The sequence below is a fragment of the Pinus tabuliformis genome, chromosome 4_2 (genome assembly GCF_031772625.1).
Source record: "Pinus tabuliformis cultivar Carrire ecotype Pingquan chromosome 4_2, CPIR1, whole genome shotgun sequence".
Taxonomy (NCBI): domain Eukaryota; kingdom Viridiplantae; phylum Streptophyta; class Pinopsida; order Pinales; family Pinaceae; genus Pinus; species Pinus tabuliformis.
In genome coordinates, this window is record NC_142304.1 from 361,931,956 (window position 1) to 361,944,143 (window position 12,188).

Genomic DNA, 12,188 nt, shown 5'->3' on the forward strand with positions numbered 1-12,188 from the left:
TGGAAGAGAAAGGTATAAATCTGGTTCTAATCATATTCCTTTTGATTCTGTTCAGCATGGTAAATTTCCATATAAGCATTGGAAAAGAATTTCATGTTCCTTTTGTGGTTTGGATAACCATCATGTTTCTAGATGTTGGACAAGGCAAATCATGCTGTCAAGAGGATGCACATGTGTTGCACTTACTACCATAAGCAAGGACATATTGCTGCAAAATGTTGGACTTTAAATCCAAAAATGCTTCCATAAAAGCTGAAGAAGATGGAAAGAGAAGATGGCAGAAATGGAAAGGAAATTTCCATGATTTATGTGTTTCAGGATGATTCACATGTTGATGCTGATGTGCAAAGAAAGGAAAGACCTTTGAAATGGATTGGTAAGAAATGGTTAGAGTTCTTATCCAATTAAGATTGCATGTCTATTAATGCATCTATTTGCATTTTTTTGTTAATGAGATGCAAGTTGCAGGTTTTTACCAAGAAGATGAATAGAAAAATTTGAGTAGGCGACTCACTTTGTTGTTGCAACATTATGTTCATTTCAGCTTCGAAAGTATAGTGTGCTTAAGTGAAATTTGAAGGATGAAATGCATCCATAAGCTTGATATTCATGAACGCAAGTATGTTGATTTTGTCCTTGTATTTGAACATGTATGTGTAATTAACTTGAAGGGTTGATTTCTTTATTGTAACATGCATGTAATGTTGACTTGGGAAAAGTTAACATGGTCTCCAAGATGGAGATAATGATGAAGTGTCTCATGTTTGAAAAAGAGTCCTAGAGGTCTTTTTCTACATGCTTGACTTGAAGGGTCATTTGTTTTAAAGGCATGTTTTGTGGGCTTGTTATCTAGTCCATCATTTGTATGTAGATGTAAGACATGGAGGTGTTAACAAGATGTGAAATCTGTTTCTTTTGCTGAAGCAGGAGTTTAGACCATCCAGTTGTTGTCTGTATTTCTGTTGTTGTTAACTGTTGTTTTTGATAGCTTTTCAAACAGGTAAAAATGAAAATTTTGTGGAGCAGATGTACTTCACATTGGTTTGAGCCACCTTGGATCAATGATCAATGCAGAGAATTTCAAACTACCTTCTGTGACCATCTCAGCAGGAGTTCTATAGGAAGGCAAGGAGGAAGATAGTTCTTCCCAGGAGGACCAACACATCCAAGAAGGAGAGTGGTCAGAGGCTTTGGTTCAGAGGCACTATGGAAGACAAGTGTGTGGAGGTTGAAAGAAGAGGGTGTTGTTACTCTCATTTACTATTTAGATCAGTATATCAGTCCTTTGGAGACCAAAAGTTCTTTTAGTGGGAAGGCGTGATCCAAAATTGATTTTGGATAGACTTCTAAGTCTAAGTGTTCCTCACAAAAGAAAATGAAAGTCCAAGGATGCTCTTAGAAATAGTCCCATTGCGTAGATATTTTCATTCTGAATCTACTACAACTTGAATGGGATAAAATGGACTTCAGACACAGAAATTATCGCAAAAAGAAGTTTGCCTTTGCCCTTTGAAAAGGAGGCAAAATCTTCAAAAAATGGCCTAAAAGGCTTTATAAAGGAAAATCACATCGAAGTGGTCCAAGAGGTGGAATTAAAGTAGAGGCGGAAGAGACCCTGATTACCGATCCTTGACATATTAGGTCGGAGGCAGGCATATGCAAATAATATAAGGAAAGGACCCCAGACCGATGCGACATTGCAATTGCCAATATCGGGGTCGGTGGATTGGCATTGGCGATGCTATGAGATAAGGGAAGGAACCCCAGGACTATGCAACATGCAATTGCGATATATCGCATCACAACATCGTATAGTAGCGATATAAAAGGGGATGATACCATATGTGACATGCAATTGCCAATCCACGGCATGCGATCTCAGTCGTCAGAATGGAAATGAGATCAATGGCCAGGATTAAATCAGCAGTCGGGAGATCAGTGATCCCCGACACAAAGGACCGATGCGATAGCGATATGTGATGTGATCTGGACCATCCAATCAGGGATCAGATCAACAGTCTAGATTAAATCGGTGATTGGTGATTGACGATCCCCGATAGCAGGGCTGATGTGATAGCGATTGCGATAAGTGATGAAGCGTAGACCTGATGGGAATTATAAGCCCGATTGCATATTTTTTGAGATCTGAGAATTCAGATTTTCTGTGTTATCCTGTGTATTTTGGATTATGTCCATGCAATGATGCGATAGCAATTTTGTGACTAATGGCGGACCCAATAGGGGATATTTAATGAAATTTCAAGTCCAGAATTCATGCCCGAGAGTTTAATTTCGGAAAAATCTCTGTGTATTGGATTTTTCTCCATTTTCGAGCTTTTGGCTAGAAGAAGGCCCCGATCCCTCTATAACAACCCCTGATCACTGTGCCACATTGAAATCAGGCATTTTTGGTAGACAACGATGTGCTTGAAGCCACAGATCCAGATGGCCAGTCAAACAGACAACGCGCAGAGAAGCCACAGAGCCGCAAGGGAGTAATGACACACAAAGAAACAACTGGGGAAGTTGTAGAGCTAGGAAGATGCCTCAAAGGAGCCAGAAGGCCCAATTGATAGAGTTGTTTGTGGGAGGTAGAGGTCCTTGAAGGAGAGTTGTTAGCTACGAGAGTGAAAAGCCAGAGAGCATGATTGACAGACAGCAAAGCCGCTAAAGGTCGCTAGAAGGTTGCTAAAGGTCATTTGGAGGTCAAGCGAACCATTGATGCATGTAGAGGCCAAGAGAGAGAGCTTAGAGATGCCAAAGCCAAAGAGCCAGAGCCATAGCCGAGAGCCAAGAGTCGGAGCTAGAGCCAAAGCCGAGAGCTAGAAAGACGAGAGCTTCAGAGCGAGGGATGAGATGGTGTTCTAAGCCCATTGTGTTATTTGTAAACAAATGGAGTTGAGCATGGATCTTGTAAAAGAACTGTTGCCATAATCCCAGAGAGTTTAGTCGAGTTGACTAGAGCTCAAGGAGATGTACCCCAAGAGTTTTGGGTGAAATCCAAATTAATATTGATGTTATGTGTGTTGTTTTATTGCTTCATCTTGCTGCTATGTGTGTGTTGCTTATTAACTACTTTACTTACTATCATATGTATTTTATACCAATGTAAGCAAGTGAACTTACAACACATAATGGTTTTTAAAACAAATATAAGCATACACCTATGTTCAAGCACATTATTAATTCCGCATTGGAAGTAAGAGAGCTTCTTGTAAGCTTGACAAGAAGCCTTTAGTGCCCCATTTTCAGATCATTAAGTATAATCAAGATACTGAAAGGCCCTTTCCTGCTACAAAATATTTATAATTGGAAAGAAATCAATATAATAAAGGTTTAAAAGTCATCCAATACAAAAAAAGAATAATAAGAAACAGTTATTGTATACCCTAATAATGCCACTAAATATCTCATACTATTGTGAGCAAGAGCGGCCAATGGAAAATAATACATAATTAATGTATTCAATATCCATGGAAAATCATGAGCATGAAATTAGGTATTTGAAAGAGAAATATACGACCCTTTATAGTTTGATAATGAATAAGTTGCAAGGACTTTAGGGTAAGAAACATGAGGCTACACAAGCATTGCATGAATGAGCCAAGATGAAAGAGTAGATTCTAAAATTAAGTAACTTGGTATTTGATGGCTTCAGTTATAAGTCTATTACACATGATTATGTTGTTTATTTATAATAATAATGGGACAAATCGTAGCTTGAGTTAGTAGCTTTAGAATAAGCCTATAACATCAGTAATATGAATGATTTCGGTAATGTATAGTTACCATTCAATGATTCAGACCAAAACCTACCATGTGAAGTTTACTTGCACAATTTGTTAATGGAATATGACACAAGGTGGAATCCAAAGCCTAATGTTAAATATGGTCAATTAAGGACCTCCATGACATTCATAAGAAACCATAGAAAATGGAAAAGTGAGTTGAAAATTTCAAGGACATGGATAATTATGTAGACTTGATGGTTAAGGAAGAATTTTCTCTGCCTAGATGGGCAATGGAGCAATAGAATTAGTTTGTTGCACATGTCGGGATTACTTCAAAGAAGAGGCAACATCAAGGATTTCAATGAGCTAGAAAGGGAGGTTATTCAATAATCCACAAAAAAGGAACTTCCTTATTGTCAAGAAATAATAGAGACCATTCCTTCTCCACTAAAAATGGAGATCCTCTATCATAATCCAACTTGAGTGTGACTCTATTAAGATCTGAGTTGTATCTAAATTCATGGAAGTGTCATGGACTCAATGGATTCAAAACTCACTCTTGTTTTTAATTTTTATAATGTTGTATGATATCCTATCAAGAAAATTTTGAATGGTTTGATACAAATGTATAGAAAAGAAACATTAATAGAATTTAAAACATAATAGTAACATTAGAACATTCACAAAAAATACACAAGATTTTCCCTATAAAGCCTTCGGTGAGAAAACTAGACTAGTTGGAACCACACCTCTCTATCTCATTATATTAACTCAACCATTCACCATACAAATATTTAGGTATCTTATAGCTTCAATCAATCATAATCAATTAGACCAAACTATAAAACAATTATAATATCTTAGTAGGGTTGGGTTACATTGGATTAAAACCATTAAGGCTGAAACAACACATAATGGACTAGAAAAAATTGTTTCGAGGTTCTACCCCAAACCTCCAAATATTCCACACATTGGTCCTCCATATCTCCTCTTGGGACCAAGACAAAAATATTATTCTATGGCTCTATTCTTGAACCTCCATATGGGGCACATGTTGGCCTTCGATATCCTCTCCCAAAACCCTTTCACTTGTGGCCAATAACTAAAATATCACTAGTATGTAACTAAATCTACTTGCAAAGGATAAAACACATATCCAACCCTCCCACACTTTTTAAATATTTAGAAAAAGGGGGATTATGGGGAAGACATTCATATAATTAGGTAGTAGTGGTATCAATGTCCATTGATTCTTTACAACAACAAAAAATATTTAGTCCTAACATACTTTGTCAATGAATCTACAAAAAAATTTAAGGTATCAACATTCTCCATCAACACTTTATTGTGCTTAACAATGTCTATAAAAAATAGTATTGCGCATTAATAAGGTTTGTGTTAGAATGGTAATAAAGGTTCTTTGCCAAAAAAATTGCAATTGGGCTATCACAACCTATCCTCATTTCTTTCTAAACAAACCCAAACATGAAAATAATATTTCCAACCATACAACTTCCTTATTTCAATGAGTGGCTACCATGTACTATATGTTTATAGCCAACAATGCAATAACTTTGTCATCCAAATAATTCCTCCACTAAATAGGTTAAAAACATAAATACCTATAAATCTTATACAATTAAGATCTCCAACCCAATCTACATTAAAATAATCCTTGCATATCTATCTCCTTGTAGGTTCTAAGTCTTCCTTGGTAGTAGATTGCATATTCTAATGTTCCATACAAATACATTAACACCCTAGTTATAGCTATCTAATGCTCCTTCCCTAGGTTTAACATATACATTCTCAAAACTCCCATTGCGTGGGAAATGTCTAGTTGGTATATGTCATAGCATACAACAAAATTCCAACATCATTTGCATAGGGAATATAACACATGCCCTTTACCTCTTCTTGTATATTGAGACATTAACCACAAATAAATTTACACCTACTCGAATGAGAACATTTATCAATTACCACTCCTACATATTAAATGTATACAATATGTTCTCAACATATTTCCTCTAGATCGATCAAAGTTTCATGTTTTCTTGATATTTTTTTAATTCCATGCCAAAATAAAATTTGTAACACCAATATTTTCATATGAAATTTAGAATATAATTGAGTTTTTACATTCTTGATTATTTCCTTCTTGTTTATAATCAATAACTGATATCGTCAGCATATAAGACCACATAAATGAAATGATCACCAACTATCTTGGTATACACATAGTGGTCAAATTTATTTCTTGAGAAACTAAGTACAAATATATAATTATCACACTTTTGACATCACATTATTTGAGATTATTTTAATCCATATAAAAACTTCTTCAAATTGCAAACTAGCTCCTTCATTCAGTTCATTACAACACATTTTGCTTGTTTCGAGTAGATTTATTCTCCAAGAACCCCAAGTAATAATGTTGTATTTAAATCCAGATCTTTTACTTCAACATAAAAAAAAACAAAAGTAGACAAAATAAATATAATAGAAGTTATTATATAGCAACTATTGAAAACATTTTTTTGTCTAGAAACTCAATTGGCTCATAGCCCATCTTATCAAGCTCATTGTCATGGGAAAAATGAGATAGTGAACAAATGTTTGTAAGGATATCTTCATTTCTTTGTATCTGAAAAAAAAATACAATGGATCAAGTGGTTACCTCTTGCAAAATGGTGGTATAACACTTCCTTCCAGATTGCCAAAAAAATGACCCCTTTTATGGTGCTTTATGCATATTATCCATCGTCCATCACACATCGTCTCTAAGAGATAATTCTAAGGTTCAAGCATTGGAAGATCACATATAGCATAAAAAGACAAGTTCTCCAACTCTTAAAGGATAGCCTAACTCTAGCTTAGAATCAAATGAAACAACAAGCAGATCGAAATCACAGTGAAAGAAGTTTTGACGTGTGTGATTAGGTATTTTTACAGCTATAACCATACAAACAAATCTCCCTGAAGCAAGCTAACAATGATAATAAAATTATCACCTAAGTACTATGGACCTTATAAGGTGTTGCAAAATATTGGTACTATGGTATACAAATTGGATTTGCCTTCATCTTCACAAGTACACCCAGTTTTCCATGTTTCATGCTTAAATGAGGTTATAGGTGATAAGCCCCCAGTTCAAGTTATGTTGCTATAACTTGATGAAGAAGGAAAAACCATATTGGAGCCTGAAACAATCACTAAAACAAGAATCTAGAAACTAAAAAACTGATCAATTTCAGAGTATCTCATTAAGTGGAAGAATTTATCTGCTAAAGATTCCAGATTGGAATATGAGTATTTTATACAGAAGCATTTATAACTACTCGAGTGTTGAGGACAAAAATTTTTTGAAGGATAGGGGCCTGTTAGGCCCCTATAATACTACTGTAGCTCATATATTGTTATTGTTGTGCCCCATCGAAGCTCACTATTTTTATTGTTGTGCCCTTATATTATTATTGTTATGTAGTCCCTAATTATAGTTTTACCCTTTAGACTCCTATATACACCAAGGGGTTGTTGTTATTTGAATCATCCAAGAATTGTTCATTTATGTGATGTAAAAGGAGTATTTCCCCTTAGAAGTGGCTTATTATAAAGGTATTAATCTATATTTTCTTATATTTTTGTGTAATTTTTATCTAGGTACATAACATTTCGGATCAGAGCATGTGAATCTCGAGATTGTCTTCCTTAAAACTAGTCATCCTGACATTTTTATAACCTCTTTCTGGCTCGAGCTAAGGGCATGAAGCTTTTATAGTATGAATATTATAGGTTGAAGTACTTTGGGTTCAATTTTTAGAAAAATATTTGTTGTGATTGGAAATACAATATTGGAATGAGAAAGAGTAGGCTTTAAGAAATTGACGTTTATTAATGGATACTCATCATAGCAAGCACAAAGAACATGAGAGAGATTGGTTGCCATGGAGTTAGCAACGAGACAATGGATGCTTTTGTAAACCGATATGGACAATCCAATGTGTAGGTGATGAGGGATGTGCACACAACTACATGACAACTCCACATAGCAAGGACAAGGACACCGAACAATGAAACTATTGTTTCTAGGTTCATTAATGATGATGAAGGTACATGACAAGATAAATACTATAGGGGAGAATGGATCATGATTAGACCTATCATGTATATCTACATGATGGGAAGGCAAAATATATGGTGTGCAAGAGAAGTGATTGACCCTTATTGAAATAGGAAGGAGTTGGCATAACCTATTTAGAAATAAATTGACTTGAGAATCCTAGGAGAGGGAGAAAATGCACCAAGTTTCAAGTGGGGAATAAATTATAAAAAGTCGAAACTCTTTATGACTATGGAAAATCATTCTCATATTTCATAGGCCTCTCTTAGTTGGATTCATATATGGATCATTATCTAGTCTCAAAGGCTAGTAAAGTTTACTTCCAATCATGGTAGAAAGCTAGGGAAGAGAGACAATGTGGGAGTTGGATAATGTTTTTGACATCGAAGGAGTCCCCTCACCACTTGAAACAACATGTGCACATTCTGGGGGGGGGGGGGGATGAAATTCAGCTAAGAAAGGCCCATAAAAGCTGACATCGAAGAAGTCCACTCACACCTTGAAACAACATGTGCACATTCTGCGGGGGCGGGGGGTTAAATTCAGGTAAGGGAGGCCCCTAAAAGATAATATAACCCTGGCTTAAGGAAATTAAGAAGGCCACCTTACCAAGGGGACTTCATTTAAGAGTGGGGAAATAAACTCTAAGTTGGTTGTGAGAACCTTCAAATCAACTTTTTGTTCTTATGTAAGGGTCTAAAGGCTCATTGACAGAATACGAACCCTTGCATACCTCCCCCATTCAAGGGGAAATGAAGGAACTTCAAATGAGGGGAGAGGATGAAAAAAAATATGGGTAGAGCCAACGATGGAACTCTTGGGTTTCTCAACCTCTAATTCTAAAATTTCAAGGGTTATTGTTGATTTTATGAAGCTTTTCTAAATACTCACCGAGTCATGAATAATAATATTGTGGGTTAGTTAAAGAAATCAAAGAATGTTAGAGGAAATGACTTAAAAGATTACCATGCTTTTGTTGATTTCCTCAATAGAGCCCAAACCCCACGGGCTAGCAACCCTCCAATTCTTTTGAGTTTCCTCAGTCATATCTTACTATACATTGCAACTTAAGCTTTTGAAGTGATTGATGCTCTTGAAATTTTTTAATTTCTTTGATTATATGCCTTACTTTTATAAAAAACCGAATTTGGGTAAGTTACATTAATAAAAAGATGCAATTGAGCTAAATAACAATTTTACATCATACAAAATGTATTTAAATTTCAAACAAGATATAGTTGTAAATCAGAAAACATAATTTCAACATGTTTGTTGGAAAAATTTCTGATATTTACTGCTACTATAAATTCTATGAAAAGTGCGTAATATACTAATAACATTAAAAAGATAAACTTGTCAAAAATTATAGTTACTTGTGGCTTGTTCCAGACCCTTGTTGGTTGTCATAGATTCTTTTTCCTCTATCTCCATATAATCAAAGAGATGGTGAATTGCATCTCCTCCTTTGGTTCTCCATGAATTGAGTTTACATATATCCTTTGATTGGATGCTCTTAATTGAGAATATTTACATAGATTGACAACTTAGTTCCTTTTCATGTCACATATTATCTCAAGGATTGCATTTTTCTATTTTAAATGAACTAGAGTACTCATGATAGAAGCAATTTGAGAATCTATCTATCGTTCATTATCAGGCACCTTGGACATAATAGTGAAAATATAATTTAAGTTACCTTGAATCATTTAAAAATTCTCCCAATCTCTTTGAATTCTCAATAGTCCATATGTTCTATTATGGAGATAAGTATTTGCAAAAAAATGGTGTATTGTACCTAGCTAATCCAATAAGACCAAAAATCCTAACCCGAGATATCCTCATCTAAAGTTTGAAAGAGCATGAGGATCATATCAATCTAGAGGTTCCAATACCCAAATTAAGGTACTAAATTATAAAAATAGGTCTATATATCATTTTCAAAGGAAAATACCACCAAATAACATAATAAATTTCAATATAATATATAGGTATTACATACACATCATTCAAATCTAGTCCATGAAACAATATTACAATACAATAGGTATAAACCCATGGAATAAAAATTACTGAAAACTCATACAACACGCATGTTATACCCTAAAAATATTTTAGGGAATTACTAGTTCCCCATACACCTAGTCTAAGGTTTCCACCCCGGGCCCCTCCATCATATATCCATGTACTATCTACTTGTATGCAATACGAAACATACCTAACAATTAACAAAGCAAATCAGCTTAAAAAAACACAATTGCAAAATAATACACGATTGCAAAATAATAAATGCAAGTTAAAGCAAAGAGAATATTGAATGGGGATATTAAAAAGAAAATATAACTAGAAATCTATATTGAAATTTCATTGATGTTAAATTTGATCTTTGGTAGGGTTTTTCATGTAAGTGGATTAAGGAATTAATTGTTGGGTATCTCCTTCCTTAAATACCTATTGTTACAATTTTAAATTATTGCTCCTATAGTAATTTTATAGAGTAGCGGACCTAGGTTGTCATTCCTTCTATGATAATAATTGAGGAGCACGTTATCAATTATCATCTACCCAATGCATGTAGATGCAACAAAAGTTTTTAGTACACACAAAAGAAAAAAATACATCCTTGGTTCCCCTAAAAGTGTTGGTGATTAAGCTTATCTTCCCAAAAGTGTTTAATAAGGTAATGAAACTCGAATTTCTATGGATACTTTTATGGGAAAAAATATTAGTACATGTAATAGTCTCAAATGAAACACATACTTCTTACGTATTTTATTAGGAAAAATATTCTTGACTCCAATATGAAGGTTTAGGATAAGAAAATTTTGGAACACATGGTTGGATTTGTACAACCGCTTGATTAATAAGACAAAATATATTAATTTTCATATAAACAATAACCTCATTGTGTTTCTATTGTTTCTTGAGGACCATAGGTTCTCTATAATGCCTTAGTAGTATTCAGCTCTAGGGATATTTTTAGTTGATTGTTGTACATTGGAACTCTACCTTACTTTATTCTCTCAAGGAAACCTATAGTAATTAATGTGATCTATATATGTTATCAGTTGACTCTCTCTTTCTCTCTCTCTCTAAGGAAAACCTTGTGAAGAAAACTAATGGATCCTTCACCACATTTGTGGAAGAAATCTTATAGACCATAAGACTTGAGAAGTGTAGAATAACAAGAAAAAATATTACTCCATAAATGTCTCAATATAATGGTTGTAGAAAAAATGAAGAAGATGTTGATAAAAGAGAAAAGAACCATGATAGGTTGTGGAGTGTTAGCATAAGAATCCTAGATTGAGGCATTGAAGGTATGGAATGTTACTTAATAATTCAATCACCTACATAGTGCTAATTGATAAAACATCAGATGAGACATGAAATGACGAAGAACACTCTCCGTAACATCTTAGATATTTTGGTTGTGATGCTTAGTGCATGTTTCAGGGGAGAACAAGTGTAACCTAGATAATAAAGATGAAGAAGTGTATCTTTACGGTTATAAATATGGTATAAAAGTATATAAAGTTTGGAACCTAGTAATAAAGAAGACCATTTATGGTAATGAGATAGTATTTATAGAGGTTAAAATTTTTCACAAATAGGAAGTCCAACCAAGGGAAGAATAACAAGAGACAATCAAGTTTGAATTGAAGAGTGAAGAATCCAAATTAATAGAAAAATATGAACAAAAGAGGAAAAACCTAAGACTCCAACCTTGAGAATATTGGTTTGGAAAAGAAGGAAACTAGAAGGATATACCCCAACTAATTTTCATATTTTTTTATTTTTATTTTTTATATTATTCATGATGATCATTTAAATATTGGGGAGGTAGTGGATTCAAAGGATAATAAAACCTAGAAAGCCATGGTTGAAGGTATGGATCCCTTGATAAAAGTAAGGCTTGGTATCTAGTTGAGTTACAACTACAAGAAAACATATTTGTAGACATAGGTGCTTAAAAAGAATTTGAGTGTAGAGGTGAAAGGGAGAATGACAAAGACTACTTTAAAAAACAAGATATTCCCAAAGGAGGGAATTGATGTTGGAGAAATTTTTTGTCTTAAAATAGTTTCCAATCAAACATGCACTAAATCGAGTTCTCACTTTTTAGAGGTAGAAAAAAATCATCCAATTTGGAAAAATGTTGATTCAGAATACATTTTTTTTTGTAGTATATTTTTTACTTTAAATTTTCTTATATATTAAGCATTTTTTTTTTTGTTAATGTTAGTGATTTTCAGGACAATTTGAAAAGTGTTGATGCAACATCAACCCCTTTTTTTGGGCTTATTTTTGACACTTTAAATTTTTTGATATATTAA